This window comes from Heptranchias perlo, chromosome 27 (genome assembly GCF_035084215.1).
Source record: "Heptranchias perlo isolate sHepPer1 chromosome 27, sHepPer1.hap1, whole genome shotgun sequence".
Lineage (NCBI taxonomy): Eukaryota > Metazoa > Chordata > Chondrichthyes > Hexanchiformes > Hexanchidae > Heptranchias > Heptranchias perlo.
The window spans coordinates 32,633,508-32,648,743 of NC_090351.1; the positions used below are offsets into that span (position 1 = coordinate 32,633,508).

The window sequence follows — 15,236 nt, forward strand, 5'->3', positions numbered from 1 at the left end:
GTGACATTCTTCACAATCTTAAAATATTTTGGAGCTCTCAAAAATGTTTTCTCATGTTCAACTATCAGAGGTTTTACTGAATTTGTTCCAAAAAAGGTCACTAAGAATATAAATGTAACTTTTTTTCCCTCTTCTACTTACTGGTTATGCAATTCTTTTGTCCTTTCTACTGTAGTCCAATACTGACCGTCATTGAAATAAAATCAGGAAATCATTTTCAAATTACAGTATAAGCAACACACTTGTCACTGTACCTGATGACTCATTTCTCTATTTAAGCCGTAACCACCAGTCTGTTCAGACCATTGTACTGAGAGGTAATACACACACGTTTGCAACACCTGAGGGGAATAGTCATAAATCAGCAGTACTTGTCAGTGTTTAGAGGTAAGCAGATTTCTGGTGTTTTTTTCAAAGAAATGAGGGACCTGTTCTTGATTTGCAAAATATTTTTATTGCTTATTATATTTTGTGTTGATAGTTCCAATTCTCTCAATGTAGAACTATTTTTAAATAAGCAACCAAACTCAACTAGAATTCAGTTTCTGAGCTGCATCTTGCATCAATTTTAAACTTTCGTGATAAAGCTTGATTAACTTTTGGAGCATGTGTATTGTATTCGTGTGTCAGATAATTAGTCAAGAAATATAATAAGAATTAGATATCCATGCCTTCTTTTTATTGTATATTTTAGACATGTCAGAATTAAAATATTTAGATATTGTATTTTAAATGTTGAAATGGTATTTTCCATTTAAGCAATTAGAAGTGCCCAATGGGCAGACAGATGGCATCAGTTAGCTGTACGTGGTTCTAAATAATAATAAAGCACAAATCTGTGCATGTGATCCCCACCATATGGAAAGTTCCTGATATTGGCCGTGCCGTTCGGTGGGGAGGCTGAGGCAATAGGGTCATTTCCACGTGGGGAGAGAAGACTACAATCAACAATCGAGTCCACCCAGTTACTCTTAATCACCTCCTGACAGTCAGTGCGAGGACAGCACTGAAACAGTGCTGGGAAGAGGTCACCTGTCCTGCCTCTAGTCTTTAAAATGTTGCGAGTGACTAGGAGATCTTGAGTGGCAGAGAAAATAATAATTTTTTTTAAGGTTCAACTAGCTTTTTTTCTGGGTTTGAATAGGAAGGAATCAGAACAGCCACAACTCATCTTTATCAACTTGATTTTCCCACAAAAGATGCAAATGTATGTTTCAACACGATTTATGACACTGTATCCGGTCTTTATTTAGAAGGGTGAACAAATACCTTTTCGTAACGACGCTGTTCCTTTAAACCGTTCTATTGGAAAGAAAGATACCAGCATAAGTTAGGGTTTTTAAATTTTCATTTCTTCTTAAATGTTTCTGGGGGGTTTCGTTCTTATTGAGTAGAGGGGTTCCAGTTGTCGGGAAATGGAACATTCATTCTTCTTTTGTCACCCAATATCAGCATTAAGCACTCCCAGGTAAAGTGAGCACAGCCAAGTACACTGTAAACTCCACTCTGTTCCAACAATATGCCTTAACCCCAACCTCAGAAGAGTGCCCCCTATTGCAACAATTCGACTTCCTTTTTTCAACACCAGTCAGCCCTATGGCCTCTCTGAGTGAGACTGCCAATTCATGTATCAGATTACAGGTAGCTTTGTGCTGTGGGACCATGTCCACTAGGAACAAATTTAATTTTGTCCAAGTTTATTGTACGTAGGATTCGATAGGCAACAGAAACAAGAGACTTGCAAAAGAACAGTGTACTGCCCCACTGAGACACCTATGCCCAATAGGCAGGCTCCAGGTAGGATTTCTTTTTAAAAGCACCTTTGTACAAATATCTGGAACATTTCTGTAGCAATTCTTTGATCTCCACTGACTCAAAATCGTTTGCAAATGCACCCAAATTGTTGAAGTGCGTTATTTACAATATCACAGCAGCAATGCTCTTAAACCCTACCCTCCACTCATGTTACAATGGTTTTCTCCCCCACTCCCATAATGTTCTTCCTTTACCCCAACTCCCTTGGAGGTGATGCCATGTGTTGGCATAGTTCTATGGATACTCTCAATCCTTTGATAACTCAACCTAGTAGCCATTCTTCCTATGTGAGGCTAGATAGTGAGTCAGTGTTGGTTGGCTATTTGTCCCATAGGAATATAACACTCAAGCCTGATCCTCTCCGATATCCGTACACTGTCCAGAAGGGGTCACTGGATAGTAATCAGCAGTGGAGCATGACCAATGATTTCCCTACCCTAGTCCACAGCTATTTGGATAGATATTCAGCATGCTGCCCAGGTGTAAAATCGGTGTTGCAGATTGGCTGCCCATTAGAAACAGGGGAAAACCTCAGCAGGTCCATTGCCATTCCTTCCCCAGTAACTTGTGCTACCCCCATCCCTATTGCATTCCCTATCTTTTCACCTTCCCATTACTCAACCTCCTTCTTATTGCCCCCTGACCTCCTCTACCTCTTACCCTTTGAAGTACCTGTTCAACCCCTGTATCCTCCTCTTCCGTTGCTCTGCTGTCACTCACCTTACTTTTAACCCTCAATCCATTCACTCTCACTGACGCTTGAGAACTTGGCAAAGAAGCTGGGGGTCCCCTCATCTTCAACCAGTTTCCATCCTCCCCTCCCCTTCCTATTTTTCCTTTCTATCATTTCCCGCAAATAAGCTTTGTTTGCTTTCAAAATTTAACTTGTTTATTTTAAGAAATCAAATTAGAATGAGGAAAGAAACTGACTATTTTAGACATTAGCAATTTCAGTTACTGAGAAAAAAAATGGAAGATGAAAAAATTTAGACGGCACTTTGAGTAATTTGTGGGAACCCAGTGGCCAGGTTGCACAACCGGAATTACAAGTTTACATACGCTAAACCAATAATAAATGCGGACATAGGAATTTATAATGGGAAGTGTGATAATATTGTGACAACAGGAAGTTAAGTTGTATAGACAGGAAATGCATGCAGGCATAGTTTCTTTGTAACCAAAATCAATACTGAAGCATAGCAGTTTTATGGTACTACAATCTCACCTTGATAGCAGTGTGAATTGTGAATTATGAAGCTTTCACACCTGTGAAAAATCGTATCAGTGAATCACTATCAGTGGAGTATCTTCTGTTAAAGGCAGGTTAAGTGATTGCTCAGTGTTTTTACTAGCTGCTATGAACAGACGACTGATATACTGTAGATATAGAGGTTGAACACTGAGCCCATTTGGATACAATAGCTGTACAATACAAAAGTGGTAAGGTCTCATGTATGTTATGGCCCTGGATCTCAAGCTTGTATAAGATACTTAACAGGCTGCCTTCATGCGTTTATACCATGGCTCTCGTCAGAATTCCAATGTAAATATATATAAAGCTAGGAACTAGTGTCGATGATATTAGTGGATGAACGTATGATATTCTCCTGTCCATTATTTTAACAGAGGTGTCAACCCAATTATTTTAAACGAGTTAATGCTTCCATTAAAATAGCACCACAGAAGAATGTCATTCAAACACATTATGCATTTGTTCGCCATCATTAGTAATGGTAGTTTCTGGCCTCTACATTTTTATTGAGTTGGTATTGGATGAATCCAATTATGCCATTGGGTCACGCTCATTTGGATGACTGTCACAGGAACCACCATGTTCAGGATTTCCCCAATTGTTTATTAGGACGATGACAGTCCAAGACAGTCATGACCAGAATGTTCAGTAAAGTCAGAACACTACCAAGCAGTCTTTACTGGAACAGTCAGTCTTATTTTCCTCCGACAGGCATAAGTACTGTAGGGCCCAGGGTTCATCATGAACTATATTGTAGCGTATAAACAAATATTATTTTTTGCCACTTTATTCCATGAATCAGGTTATTAGAGATTGCATCATATGAAAGATAAGTGGATTAACAGTCAACGTACGAATGGTGAATGTGATCTCCTGGACTGGTTTCGATCAACTGAGAGGATTGGAGAAGAATTTTCCAGTTTTCTTTTCCCTTTATTGGCACATGGTTTTTCTGATTTTTTGCCTCTCCCAGGAGATAACATACCCAAAGGGGGGTCAGGAAGGGTCTAGTCATGATGCTCTAGGCATCATGAGTGTGCGGCAGACTTGATGGACCAGCTTGTCTTTTCCTGCCTGTCATTTTCGTATGTTCGTATGTGTGTTCGTGTCACACCAGAAAGCAATCAAACATTTTAACAACCAACTGCTAAGGTAGAAAAATATATTTATTGAAAACTCTTTAAAGAAAAAGATTGTTCTATGATTTACATACTTTGTTACCATCATTTTTAAAGACACCAACAACCTTGCTCGGCTCTCTCATTACTAACCTAAATCAACCAAAACAGAGGGCTTGTCACTCACATAATGGGCCAGAATTTCCTGGAGGCTTGCGCCATTGTAATGGCACATCTACAACATTGGGTTTAGTTTCCAGTGCAAAAGCTCCAGGAAATTATGGCGTAAGTGAGTTATGCCATTATTCACGCCATGCCATAATTCCCTGGGACTCTGCCAATACCCTCGCTAAAACCATGCTCATTTGCTTATCATAGCTCCCTCCCCCAGTCAAGTCAATGGCATTCATGAATTTCCTGGATTTCCAGGTGAATGTATTCATCAGTTCAAAATAATTGATTGAGGTAAAATAAAATCTCAGCTCTTTCTTAATATTTTTCATTCTTAGCTGAAACCCAACAATAGACTTCTTCTTCGTCATTGATTATTAGGTTTAGTGTCCATTTTGTGTACAGCGCAGGGCACTGAAGTGCCTGAACATGTCATTGATGAAAATGAGAAATTCTCTTAGGCCTGTTTTTGGGCCTAAAATGGGTAGTGCACTAGCAACATGTGCCAGAGACCCAGGCCTCATCTCCTGCTCACCCTGGCTCCAAGGTAAGTTAAAAACAATAAAACGTACCTTTCTATTGACTGCCTCCAGCTGACCCCTTTAAGGAATGCTGGTTAGGCCACAGAAGGAACCTGCAGCCGCTTCATTTCTGACCAATTTTAAAGAGGGGCCCTGTTACAGGCATTAGGCCCCTACAAGGGCTTAATGCTTGTTTAAGGCGGCCGCCAGGGATGCCTTAATAGTGCCTGAATTAATATGGCGTCTGACATAGGCAGCAAAATTAGAACTTTTCGTCCCTGTTTCGCACCCAAGAAACAGGCGAAATGAGGTCCAATTTCACCCCCTGTTTTTTTAATCAATGATTTCTTAGGTGGCTTAAATTACTAATGCCATCTTCTAAACAAATGATTTTTAAAAATCTGTTACTTAAAATGTTCCTGAAAATAAATAAACAGCTGGGTGTGTCCATTACTCAAACAATTTTATTACAAGTGATCAAGTTCAGCAGAGTGAAAGGATTTGAAATTCTGAACTCTATGACTCAGGTCGTGCTAATATTGATCCGCTTAATGAGCTCATTGATGGGGCAAGCCATTTGTTGTGCTACTTCTGAGCTCCCTGATTTATTATGTTTGCTGAAGTATATTTAAATTACTTTTCCAGGAAATTTTGGAGTAAGTATGCACCAGGAAGATTGTGGCACTAAATGGTGTAATTAATAGCATACGGCGCCATTTGACGAAATTCCAGGCCAATGTGTCCCCATACAAATGAGAATTTTACCACTTTGCTTGGTCAGATATAGTATCATAGAATCTTACAGCACAGAAGGAGGCCATTCAGCCCATCGTGCCTGTGCCGGCTCTTTGAAAGAGCTATCCAATTAGTCCCACTCCCCTGCTCTTTCCTCATTCCTGCAATTTTCTCCCCTTCAAGTATTTATCCTATTCCCTTTTGAAAGTTACTAATGAATCTGCTTCCACCACCCTTTATTTGAGGAAATGTGGTATGGAACGCACCCTCAACATAAGAACGTAAGAAATAAGAAATAGGAGCAGGAGTAGGGCATACGGCCCCTCGGGCCTGCTCCGCCATTCAATAAGATCATGGCTGATCTTCGACCTCAACTCCACTTTCCCGCCCGATCCCCAGCTCAGGGGTTACGTAACTCAATGCAGAACGCAACGCTGGGTGTGGAAACTGCATCCTCTCAACCAATTCCCCAACCGAGCTACCATTCTTACACTCTGATGAGAGACCAGGAAGACCAGAGAAGCATCCTATGGTTGTGTTAATGTTATTGATCTGGAAAGAGGCTCGCACTTTAGTAAAAGTCCAACTAGATCTGTCAGTCAGTCAGCTGCAACAAAGAACTCCCAGGTGTTCTTGCCACAAATGGGTTCTGAGTCTGGCATAAGGAATGCATACCGAGCTGGGCCAACTTCTACACAAGAGGAAAGTCTTCCCCGGCACCAGTTGATAGACAAATCCCACCTCACCCAGCAGGCCATTTTCAAGTACCTCCAACTCACGCACGGGGAAAAAAATGAGAGAGAAAAGTAATTAACATCACATCAATTAGAACCTTTAAGAAGCAGCTGGATGAATACTTGGTTAAGAACAGAGTGAAGCACAGATGAAGAAGTTCAAATATTGAATGGAACATGATGATTTTTAAGCTGTTGGGACCATGGGGACATTTGAAGTCTTTCATATCTCTCCTACTTCTTATAAGAGTTAGTCCAATTCAAACAAAGGACTGAATTTTTCTCCTGTTAGTTGCAGGGGGGGGGCGGGGGGCAATGAAGTAGTGATGACTCCAATTTCCTTTTTGTTGTATTTACAACCTGCTGAGAGTTATATAACTCTGTCTCCCAACCAAACTCATCAGTAAAACATTTCACTTTGAAGTGAGATGGCAACAAACACAGATTGGGCAGCGTGTAATCTTTTAAATATTGATTGTTTTCTTCAATACCTAGTGTAAATTTGTGTAAACAGAGTGGAGCTGTGAAAACAACGCTGGAGGGAAAGCAAAGTTTTCTAAATGATGTTTTGGTGTACACACTTTAGAAACCCTCTCAATGGGGCTGTCAATGGACATCGTAGAAAAATATTAAATCAAGGCCATTTTGTGTGTATGCGAAGAGAGCCAAGAGTAACACTCTGAATGTTGTGATAAATCATAGAATCATAGAATCATAGACGTTTACAACATGGAAACAGGCCCTTCGGCCCAACATGTCCATGTCGCCCAGTTTATACCACTAAGCTAGTCCCAATTGCCTGCACTTGGCCCATATCCCTTTATACCCATCTTACCCATGTAACTGTCCAAATGCTTTTTAAAAGACAAAATTGTACCCGCCTCTACTACTGCCTCTGGCAGCTCGTTCCAGACGCTCACCACCCTTATGCTTAGGAGTTTATCTTGCTCTGTGTGTTATTTTCCATTGACTTCAAAGGAATTGAAAATCAGGAGAGATGTATAACGAGCGGTTGAATCGATACCGCCCCGCCTTACATTAATTGACCAAAGTCAAAATTACCCCTGTTTGAACCTGTCTTGGCGGGGTAGTGAGGTCACTCACTGTAAAGACTTCCTCGGGGCTATTCCCACTGCACCTCCGTAATTTCGAGGAAACACTGCTTCCACAGGTAAATGGGGTATCTGCCGAACATTTGCCGAAGTTAACGGTGATGCAGTGGGAGAAATCCCAAGGAATTTCACCCCCATTATTGCTATTACTTTTACCAGATTCCTTCCTCTTGCCAGAACAAGTCCCAATTACACAAAGATACCTAATGGCTGCAGTGGTAGATCATTCAACTCCCAAAACCCAGATTCCGTTTGACTGCTGTTTGATTTCAGCTATGCCCACTGGGAAAGTTTCACCCATGAACTGGGTGTACATGGTGGCAACATAGTCCAGGGTAGATTAAATTAGTAGCAATTAAGAGGAGGGTCACATCTCAGCCAGGAGATGCATCGTCGAATCTCAGTGACAGCCACTACAGAGAGGTTCACAGCCTCTATCGGAAGATGATGTGGAGTTGGGGGAAGGCAGTAAGGATGGGATTGTGAAAGAAGGAAAAGCAATACTTGTATCGGCCAACCTGCATGTAATTTTACAGTACGCAGAGATGCTAATGTTTGATGGGGAGATTTTTCGTTTCAACGTTTCAGCTTGTTTGCTGCTGAAACCCTCATCCATGCCTTTGTTACCTCCAGACTCAGCTATTGTAATGCTCTCCCTCCTTGCACCTTCCATGAGCTTGAGCTCATTCAAAACTTTGCTGCCCATATTCTAACTCGCACAAGTCCCTTTCACCCATCACCAGTGTGCTCGCTGACTTACATTGCCTACTGGTCCGGCAAAGCTTTGATTTTAAAATTCTCATCCTTGTTTTCAAATCCCTCCATGGGTTCGCCCCTTCCTATCTCTGTAACCTCCTCTAGACTTACAACCCTCCGAGATCTCTGCGCTTCTCCAATTCTGGCCTCTTGTGCATGCACGATTTTCATCGCTCCACTGTTGGCGGCTGTGCCTTCAACTGCCTAGGCCCTATGCTCTGAAATTCCCTCCCTAAACCTCTCCGCCTCTCCACCTCACTCTCCTCCTTTAAGACGCTCCTTAAAACCTACCTCAGCGTGGAGAAGGAGGTGGCTCAGGCCACAGCTGACCATTACTGTCACTGAATGTGCCAGCTCTACACTGTGTGGTAGGTGCAGGTGTCCTTGCAGCAGATGGCATGGTTTCCTACCTGGCTGTCTGATGAATTGGACCCTTGTAAAGACAGTTCCCCATGGCCATTACCAGGTAGAAATGGTTGCCATTTTGAATTGATGTTCTCCACACCAGAATCTTTAAAAAGGCATCGTGGGCGCCAAAGTATTAGTTAAAATTAACTCCCAGCTGTTTGAGGCGGGTGCTTCCTCTCCTGGAATTTCCTGCCCATGGGAAATTAAGCATGGCGCAGAGTGGGCGGCGATCCAGCCTGACAGAACCCTGTCCAATGTCCCAATCAGGTCTGCCTGATTAGCATCCATAAATCGTGCACACCCAATCGGAAAATCCAGGCTTCAGAGAGTTTAAGATTTCCTGCCCTAAGCTGGTCCGCAAAGTTGGGGGAAAATGGACTCGTGCCGTGTTTGAGAACGACATTGCTCACAAGTCACTGGAGCTCAAAAAAGAATAATGTTAAATGCATTCAGATGAGAAGCAGGCACCTTGATACAATCTGGGCAGCCATTTTGTGCTCAGATAGAAGTCATCGTTCCTCCCACTCGAGTAACTGGAAATGAAACGTCACCTTTCCTTTCTGGGTCACCTGTCCCACCAGCCACACAATTTAGTCATTTTAAAATAGAAAGCGATTCACTAAAGGTGGAAGAACTGCTTATGGCAGATTTATCTCTTTCTGTTTTCAGTTCGCACTTTAGCCAAACCTTATTGCACAGTGCTCTGTCTTTGTTCTGTATTAGAATTATATAAAAACATATTCATATTCTCACAGGTAACAAATGCATTACTGCGTTCATATAAAATTCATTAGTCCACTGCTTCAGTGAAGGCTTCACTCCAATGGGTTTATGTCTTTGTTGAAATAGCAGAGGTAGATTGAATAAGTACATTAATGCATTCAATGCTAATATTGCACAGCTCAATTTCATCAGCCACAATGATTAAAACAGGATAAATGAGCTGAGGGAACAGCCAGAGGGTTGTTTGGCCATAATTCTAGCCGTGACACCACCTGGGCAACTAGCTTCTTAGGGGAGGGATGTGGAAAGTAAAAACAAGAATGCCCTCAAACCTGTTTTCTGCCTGTCTTGGGTGCAAATGATAACTGGGGAGAATTAGACTCTGAGAGCCCACATGCTCTCATATCATAGTTCTTTTTAAAGTTGGTAGTGATTCAACATGTGTGTAAATATTGTGCAATTTGTAAAGATAGTATTAGGTTGATAATAGACTATTCATTGGTAATAAGAATTTCACCTCCAACAGTCCTCTAAGGCTTCTGCTGCAGACAGTCTAAACAGGTTCAAAGCTCTTGGACTAATATTTACCTCTGTAAAGGTGCTTCAGGTAATCAGATAATTAGGTATTCTGGTGCTACGTCACCTCTGGCTCACTGCTACCTTAATGCCTGTGTTTATAAAATAGAGTGCAGAGAGATAACCAGCTCCAGTCGAGGTGGGACTGCTTACAGTGCAGACAACAGCCCATTGAAGGAGGGATTGGTGGAACCTGAGGTGCCTGGAAATAATACCACATCGTCCTAAACTGCAGACCAGGTCGGTCCCTTCTGCTAATCGCTTTTCTTTTCTTTCCCTCAATTGTCCATTCCTCTTTTCCCATTTGCCTCTTTGCTCTTTTACTTCTTCATAGTTGTTAAGAAACGTTGATTCTCCCTGGTCTGCAGAGACCTGGTGATTGTTGTCCCATTTTTAACGGATGCGAACGTCTCCCAACTTTGGCTCTGCTCGTTCAGCTTGGCTCAGTCCTCAGACTGAACCTCTGCCTGTTTTTACAGTTTGTGGGCAACATTTGGCATTTTCTTTTTCAAAAGTAGGTTGTCAGTGTTGTATTCATTAAAGTGAGAGATGAGTGTGTTGGAGCACTATTCAACGGGTTTGGTTGTTTTGCTCTATTTGACACAGTAAAGGCTAAATTCTCAATTTGTGCAGGAGAGTCTGTGAGACTGGGGGAGGGGGGGGAGGGGGAGGGAAGGGCAACTTAATAGCTCTGTGTTCCAAAGCAGCTAAAAGCTCACAAAGGGTGTCAGCTGTACATTTGAAATTCTCCACACAGTATGATCTACTTGTTGGAAAACACTGGGAAATTATTCAATTGTTATCTTGTTGATTAACAAAAGGTTCCTTTAATTAAACTCCACTGATCCTGTCAGCTCTTTTGAGAATGATAGAAAGATGTTCCATCTAGTCACTGACTGGAGCTCAAAGTTAATCAAACATTAGGATAATCTTGGAAAAATTTTGTACAGTAGTGTGTGAAAGCTGGTCACTCCTTAAGTAAAATTAAACTGATTTAATATTTCACTCTTTATGACTATGGGACATATCAAAGTATTTGTTCTACTTCCTGCTCCAATTTTCCATTGTATTTTTATGTCCAAAGTTCTATCTTATTGAAAGAATACCTGTCTAATATTTTTTAAAACCCTGTTGCATGCTGTTGTAACTGGATATAGAATCATAGAATCTTACAGCACAGAAGGAGGCCATTCAGCTCATCAGGCGTGTGCCAGCTCTTTAAAAGAGCTATACAATTTGTCCCATTCCCCCATAGTCCGGCATTCTTTACTTTTTCAAGTACATATCCAATTCCCCTTTGAAAGTTACTATTGAATCTGCTTCCACCACCCTTTCAGGCTGTACATTCATTATTCATATGATTTCAGAAAGGCAAATACTGCTATTTGAATTAGATTTCTAGAGTACTTGTTGACCGAGACTAATGTACATTTTAATCTGAATGTCGCTATGTTATAGGGGTTCAAGGTTGTTGTGTTGTTCAGGTATGTGCTGCTGTTCTCTGCTGCCTGTATCCTAACTCGCACCAAGTCCCGTTCTCCCATCACCCTTGTGTTTGCTGACCTACATTGGCTCCCAGTCCAGGGATGCCTCAGTTTTAAAATTCTCAACCTTGTTTTCAAATCCCTCCATGGCCTCACCCCTCCCTGTCTCTGTGACCTCCTCCAGCCCTACAACCCTCCGAGATCTCTCGCTCCTCTTGAGCATCCCTGATTTTAATCACTCCACCACTGGTGTCCGGGCCTTCAGCTGCCTGGAACCTAAGCTCTGGAATTCCTTCCCTAAATCCCTCCGCCTCTCTACCTCGCTCTCCTCCTTTAAGAGGGAGGTCTACCCCTTTGACCAAGCTTTTGGTCACCTGTACCTTCTTAATACCTCCTTATGTGGCTTGGTGTCAAATTTTGTTTGATAATGCTCCTGTGAAGTGCCTTGGGACATATTACTACATTAAAGGCGCTATATAAATGAAAGTTGTTGTTATTGTTGTTTGTCTGTGATATTGTTATTTCACTGGTCAGTTATTTTTTAAAGGTTGTTTATTTCTTGTCCCACCCTCTTTAAGGAAACACTATTGCCAAAGGACATAAGTTTAAGATCATCACCGAAAGAACAAAGAGAGAAGTTAGGAGTTTTGGTTTTTTTCACAGAGATTTGTTCGGATATGAAACAAGGTGGAAGCAGAATCCACAATAGCTTTTACAAGTAAATAAATGAATAAAGAATCAATTAAAAAGTTGCTGGGAAAGGGGCAGAGGGAATGGCACCAAGTGGTCAGATCTTTCAGAAAGCCAGCACAGGACCAATGGACCAAACAACCTCCTTCTGTGTAGCAAAATCCTAAGGGGTAGATTTTCTCACGCTGAGGTTTTCAGGCAGCTGGCTTGCAGAGCGTGCCGGGCAGTCATCCGATGGTGCCAACTCATTAGTATAGGGCCGACGGGCAGCGGTCAGAAAACGAGTGCCCTGGGGCTGCCCCCGGCAAAGCGGCGACAGCAATGGCAGGAAGGGGGCAGTTAAGGTCTTCCCCATGATTTTCGGGGTGCTACTGCCCCATTTCTGCCAGGTTAGAGAGGCCTCAACATCTCCCCCTAAGATTCCAGGCCATCCCAGGCCATACCACCATTCTTTAATGATTGAGGGGGACACGTAGGCTGCTTTCGAGCTGTTATCAGTTCTCTCTAGTATGTGATCAAGGGATGGCTGAGGTGACTCTGCCAATGATTATTTACATGGCCTCCATTCAATATCACATTCCTGACGGCACGGCCGGGACTGGGTACTTTCTGCCATGAAAAATCGACTGTGGCACAGTATGATGCATTGCACCATCACATCACCATGCCACCTCATGTTGGGGTTAGGGTTAGAGTTGGAGCTTGGATACTCAAATGTTCTTATGTTGGCATTTCATAAAATATTAGGCCATTGTCAAAATTCTCGATCAACTTTCTCATAGTGAGCACTCATGTATTTACCTTTTATAATAAGGGGCTAAATCCTCTTTGATCTTCCTGCAATATCTGAAAGCAAGGGTGACGGGAACTACTCCCAAACTCTAACCAATCTGCGCACCACCACTAGGTAGTGACTGAGAGTAACCTGGGAATGACGATTCCTCCAGTTTTCCCACCCCACAGCCGCAAAGCTGAGATCAGTGACTCAGTGCCATGAAGGACGGACCCTGCTTGCCTTGTTATTGTGATGCCATGTTGTTGGTGCGTCAACATGTTGTACCACCCAATGAGCATTTATCTGTAAAATTAGGGCTGACAGGGGTGTACACAAACTGAAGCATCTGACAATCCCTCTGTGTCTCTGTGCCCCCTTACTCTCTCTCTGCCTCTGTCTCCTACTCACTTTTTCTTTATGACTCTGTTTCCTTACTCTCTGTCTCCGAGTCCTTTGCCTTTCGCCATGTCTCAAAATCTCCTTACTATTTCTGTGTCTGTCTCTATTATATTTCTGTCTGTCTGTCTCTCTCTCAGTATCTACCTCCTTTTTCTCCATCCTCTGTGTCTCTTTAGTCTGCCGCTTTACTCCCTCTGTGTCACTCTCTCTCTCTTGCCATTCTTTTCACCACTCTACGGGCAAGTTTGCGCTCTCTGTGGGATACAGCAATTTCATAGGCATTTTTTTTTATTCGTTCATGGGATGTGGGCATCGCTGGCAAGGCCAACATTTATTGCCCATCCTCAATTGCCCTTGAGAAGGTGGTGATGAGCCACCTTCTTGAACCACTGGAGTCCATGTGGTGAAGGTTCTCCCACGGTGCTGTTAGGTAGGATAATTGTGAATTATGGGATAGTTCCATTGCTACAGGGAGATCATTCCTGCAATAATTATTTCTGGAATGGTTTCCCTATGAAGAATAACTTACATACAAGAGTACAAAACCACTGAACCAAACAAAGTGGCTGCCGTTGGAAAAAAAGCATGATCAGATCAAAACAGTTGATTATTGGACCTGTCAGCTATTCTCAGCTATTTGAAACATTTGCTTTATCTACTTCCTGTAAACTTCTGACACAGGGCACTATTGGCCAAAATTAGAGAAATGTACATCATCCTAGTAAATCATATTATCACTGATTTTATTATAGTTATGTACAAAATGCTGCTGCAGTTAATAACTGTCAAGACAAGAGATCAAAGCAATACACTTTTACAATTGTCGGGAATTCCTTTGCAAGTCCTTTCAAGCAAAATGTCATGAAGGAACACTGTGGTTTTCTTGTAAAAACTGCCCTGCCAGTTACCTCTGTTGGCCCATAAAAGTATTATTCAAATTATCTTTATCAGGACACAGAGAACATTTTATAGAATGCTTTGGTCGGATAAAGACATGTTGTTGATAAGATTTGTATTAAAAGAAAGAAAACATAGGAGAGCGATTCTCAGAAAAATGGTCCTGGGATCGTTGCATGTGCAGAAATAATTAGGCAAGAGGATTGGGGAGCTCATCTTACCTGGATCAGCTAAGTTAAATAAATGGCATGTGCATCCTGCGTGTTTTACGTGAGTGCAAGTAGCAATAGGGCTGCAATTGAGTGGGGAATGGGGAGCAGAGTAGCTGTTAAAGGACTGCTGCTTGTTGGAAACATTGCTCTTTGCAATGGCAGTGTGGTGTTGCAAAGGTGGAATCTCACCGAGAGCCAGAGGCAGAACCAACGAGAAGACTGGACATTCTACTGGAAGAGACGAAACAGAGGAGGGTAGCCATAATTAGAGCAAAAGAGAATCCTCTTCTGTGACCAATCGGGCAGAGTGCATGGCTAATTGAGTCAGTGCTGTCTCCTTCATCCATACGTCATGTGAGCCCATGAAGATGAATTCTCTTCATGAGGAAACGTGCCAATTCAAGGTTGCCTACTACTCAAATTAAATCTATGTACAAACTGTACCTACCACAAGCACTGTGCCCCCAACATGGTGCAGTATAGCAATGGAGCATGAACAGCACTGGCTGAACCCCTCACATCACGCACACCAAAACTTCTATGTTTACATTGCTTCAGCTTGAACCTTGTGGGTGGCACAGAGAAAGGTTACAATGTAGCACTTGACTTTTGCACACTGTTACACCAAGAAGAAATGCCATTTCAAAATACTTGCATGCTGTGTAAGCCTCCGTTCACACAAGGTGGAATGTAGGCTGGGCGTGCCACTCATATTAGATCCAGGTGCTGAAAGTATATATTTTGTCTGCTTTGAAAGGAGAAGGCTGCCCACAACCATAGAGATAAAAATCACATTTGGTGGTGGCCCTGCCAAACTGCACCGTCTGACCCCACCAAGAGGGGGCAGCTCCAGCGGCC

The 15,236-nt window shown here is 42.3% G+C and overlaps 1 protein-coding gene across 1 annotated transcript in view; it reads left to right on the forward strand.

Moving 5' to 3' along the window:
- The first annotated feature begins 292 nt into the window (after positions 1-292).
- LOC137344546 (solute carrier family 26 member 9-like) overlaps positions 293-15,236 on the forward strand; it is an 84,927-nt gene continuing 69,983 nt past the window's right edge. Inside the window, exons 1-2 of the mRNA XM_068007592.1 lie at positions 293-387; positions 10,031-10,161. The gene's annotated coding sequence lies outside the window, so the exon portion shown is untranslated. The remainder of the gene's footprint in view (positions 388-10,030; positions 10,162-15,236) is intronic.